The sequence below is a fragment of the Papaver somniferum genome, chromosome 7 (genome assembly GCF_003573695.1).
Source record: "Papaver somniferum cultivar HN1 chromosome 7, ASM357369v1, whole genome shotgun sequence".
NCBI lineage: Eukaryota > Viridiplantae > Streptophyta > Magnoliopsida > Ranunculales > Papaveraceae > Papaver > Papaver somniferum.
Window position 1 is genome coordinate 13,809,015 of NC_039364.1, and position 4,754 is coordinate 13,813,768.

A 4,754-nucleotide genomic window follows, 5' to 3' on the forward strand; every position below is an offset into this window, starting at 1 on the left:
TGAAATATCCATCACGTAGCTTCTTGAAGTATACAAAATGGTCATAGTGACTTCTTGTGTATGTCTGGCCAATCATAAACTGATCAAATCGCTTGTACCACTGTCTTGGAGACTGCTTCAGCCCATACAACGATTTTTTCATCTTGCATACACAATCTTCTTTTCCAGCAACCTTGAACCCACTCGGCTGAGCCATATAGATCTCCTCTTTTAGATCACCATGTAAGAACGCCGTCTTAACATCTAGCTGAACTAGGTCTAAATCATATTGTGCTACCGAGGCCAACAAAATACGGATTAATGAGTGTTTTACCACCGGAGAGAACACCTCATTGTAGTCAATCCCTTCTCTTTGGGCATAACCTTTTGCAACTAACCTTTCCTTGTAGCGTACTTGATTCACCAAAGATCCTTCTTTCTTAGCATATACCCACTTGCACCCTATGGCCTTCTTACCGTTCGGAAGCTTCATAAGAATCCATGTGTTATTCTTGTAAAGAGACTCCATCTCGTCCTGCATTGCACCTTCCCATTCTTTACACTCTACACTGCGTACAACTTCTAAATAGGAAGTAGGAGTACCATCTTCAACAACTGGTAATGCATAAGCAATGCAATCATTCATCCAACCAGGATTCCTGGTTGATATTCTCGGTTTGCCGGTTGATATGGTCTCCGTGACCGTAGTTTTTGTATCCTCTACTGACTCTTGATCCTCTTCCTCAACAGTGTCACTATCATTTGGAACTTCAGTAGTTACCTCTCTTGCAGATCCAATGTCTTCAGAAGTATTCTGAACAGATACAGACTTAACTTAAATTGGTGGAGTTTCATCAATATCCACCTGCTGCAAAGGCTCACTAGTACTGGTGCTTCTGTCCTCCACCTGCCGAGAACCCCAAGACTTTACCATACACATCTCATCAAATGTGACATCTCTACTCATGACTATCTTATTCTAAACTGGATTCCAAATCTTGAACCCTTTTACTCCACTCTTCATACCCACAAATATTCCTTTTACAGCACGGCTATCAAGCTTGTTTTCACTAACATGATACCACGCAGGACAACCAAAACTATGAATTGAGTCATAATCATAAGCTGGTTTACCAAACCACTTCTCCATAGGAGTTTTACTTTCTAATGCAGCTGATGGCAACCTATTAATGAGGAAGCACGCATACGTAATTTCCTCAGCCCAAAAAGATTTACCTAATCCATCATTAGATAACATACTTCGTACCTTCTCCAGCAAAGTACGATTCATGCGTTCAGCTACCGCATTTTGTTGCGGTGTCTTCTTAACTGTGAAGTGCTTCTTTATCCCCTCATCCTAACATACTTGCAAGAACGGTTCACTCTTGTACTCTCCACCATTTTCCGAACATAGTACTTTGATCTTTCTGCCAGTTTGAGTCTCAGTTGCCTTTTTCCACCTCACAAAGATTTCTAAGACTTCATCTTATGCCTCATGGTGTACACCCATACGCGCCTATAATAATCATCAATGAACGACACAAACCAATGTTTTCCTCCCAATGATTCATTATTGGAAGGACCCCAAACATCTGAGTGAACATAGTCAAGAACTCCACTCGTATTGTGGATAGCTGTGCCAAAGCTTGTTCTTGTTTTCTTGCCCTTAACATAATGTTCACAAAATTCTAACTTGCAGGCAATAGCACCTTTCAACAAGTCTTGTTGAATCAACCTATGCAACGACTTCTCACCTGGATGTGCAAGTCTCATGTGCCATAGCTTCGTCTTCTCAGTAGCTGCTCTCTTGATGTGTTCAGAAATAGACACATCCCCTGTTGTTGTATTCCCAATCAAGTAATACAAGTTATGATGACGTGTGCCCTTCATGATTACTATATATCCAGATATTACCTTTAGAACACCATTTTCAGCGACTATCTTACATCCCTTAGCTTCTAAAGTTCTGAGTGAAATCAGATTCTTCTTTATGGCAGATACAAATATTACCTCCTTCAGCTCTCTAACCATACCATCGTGCATCTTGATACGAACACTACCAATCCCAATCACCCTGCAGGTATGATTGTTTCCCATATGTACTTCTAAAGCTCTTCAAAACTTGAGAACTAGTCCCGATATGGACACATATGATATGTTGCTCCAGTATCTAATACCCATGTACCATCTGTAATAGCACAAGCTGATGGTGTCACAGTTAGCGAGAAATCAGAAGCATCATCTGATTCTTCATTACCTTTATCAATGTTCACCTCGATATTACCGTTATCTCCTTCTCTCGCGTTACGCTTTGTACAATCCTTAGCCCAATGACCAAAGTCATGGAACCAAGCACACTCATCTTTCCGCAGTCGCGTTCTACTCTTAGAATGTCCTCTACCTTTACCATAACCACCAGTCTTCCTTATCCTATCTGTTGAACGACCTCTTGCAAGAAGCACATCATTATTAGCTTCACTTACAAGGTATTCACGGTCCATATTCCTGAACTCCTCACTACGCAATGCTGTAGTGACCTCAGCGTATGTTATCTTATCCTTGCCGTTCATTAATGCTTTAATCACGAGTTCATACTTTTCAGGAAGAGAGTTTATGAGACACAAAGCTTGTTCCTCGTCGTCGATTATCTCATCATATTTAAACAACTCAACAAGAAGTTTATTATATGAATCTAGGTGGTCGGTTAGGGTTGCACCTCTGTTCATGTTATAGTGATACAAATTCCTTTTAATATGTATCCTATTGGCCACGTTCTTCACAAGGTATTCCTTCTCTAGCTTTTCCCAGAGATCCTTAGTTGAAGTCTCGTGCTGATAAATAACTCTTAGTGTAGTTTCTAAACACCCTCGTATCGAAGCAAGACATAATTTATTCATCTTGTTCCACTGTTTTTCAGACATCTCCACTGGATGACCTTCTAGAGCTTCTTCTAGGTCAAGATGAACAAGAGCATCCATTACGTCCGTTCTCCAAAGACCAAAGTTATTGGTTCCTGTAAACTTTTCTACCTTGAATTGTGATCTATGTGAATGAAGTATTTCTTCTTTTGTTTCTTTATCTTTATTTATGGACTCCGAATGTTCTCCTAAAGGATCTTTCAGATCAACTGGTTTATCCCTATCAACCATTGTTCTTAAACAACCAAATATAGATAAAACAGAACCTTTGAGATTAGTGTTACCTCAATCAATCTTCAGGAAAAAAATACCTTCACTTCAACTGAAATTCGAGTACCCGTATCCAAGAGCCTCTCCTTGCTCTGATACTAATTGTTGCGCCAAAGCCTGCAGAAGCGTTTAGGTTTGCACTACTACGAGGTAGCTCAATATCGCCAACAAAACAATCACACACAAAAGAAGAACAAGTATTTAACGAGGTTGAATCCTCGAAAAGGAATAGCAATTTTATATATCACCATATAGGTTGGAATATACAAAGCTCAAGCAGAGAAGAAGAGAACTCTTACTAGTTCTGGTGTGTTTTCTCTAGTTCTCTCTATGGCTATTTATGCACATCAATAGGAGTGGACACATTCCTTAACAAGGATTACTTTCCTACAAGTATATGGTTTCTTAACTTAGCGCTAACTGACAAACCTCTTAATTAAGTTTTTATACTTAGGACACAAGTACAACTAGATTTCCTATTCTAGTGCTTGACCGACCTACCAACAGACACCTCTAACACCAGCTTCTAAGCCAGTCTCTTTGGGTGGATCTAAGGAAGAAATTTCCAATTCCTGCAAGCTTGCCAACAGTAATTATTGCCTCCAGCTATTTTAGGGTCCCCAAAAACTCGGCAAACTGAAAAGGAAGCTGCATTACCAAAAAGTATAATGAGTCATAAAAAAATATATATGTATTTTAATAATCCTAACGTTCAGTTGTAAAGCAGCCAAACCTTGGTGCTTAATTTCTAACAGTAGTGGGGAATAATACATTAAGTATAAAGAAATAGAAATGCCTATATGCAGTAAGGAAGAGACATCCGTTAACCCACGGGGACAATTGCACCTGCAAAAATAGAATGAACGAGCGAAAGAAATATAAAGAATGAGTTAGCAAACATATATAATGGGCAATCTTTAAGCTACGAAAGGAATAATGGTGCCTGGAGTCATAGAGTTTCGATTCTAAAGAATAATTCACTAAGCTAAAGAGAAGCCACTGTACCTTAATAAGGTCTGAAAGATTTGAACTAAGGATTTCTCTTGCTAAATACAGCTCTACCCCATCACTCCTTAGTTTAGCACAGGTGATGGCCACCAAGTTGTTTTTCCCTGACAACTTCTGCTAACCCGAGTGACCAAAACGTTTGAGATAACATGGTTAAAAGTAGTATCCAGGATAAGGTACCTCAGCTGAAAAATACATCAAGATCGACATGATTGAATCTCAAGTCCTATAAAAAAATGCGAAATAGAAACGCCATCAATTGATATCTGAGTACAGATTTCTTTATATAAAAACTCAAGATGCTGATATTGAATATCAGCAACCATGTAACGAATCAATCAATCGCAATTGTGCAGCAACCATGCAACGAATCAATCGCAGAAGGTATATAATTGAAGGAAACAAAAAAATCATTATTTTTGCCACCACCCTTACAACCGAGTGTCCAAGAAACATACGTCAAGCCATCAGAGCTATTCTTCCAAACAACATGTAACCAACCACGCTACATATGGTTTATGTAGTATATACTTGTTTCATAATTATTTGATGCAATTGAGCTATCTGTAATGGAAATTA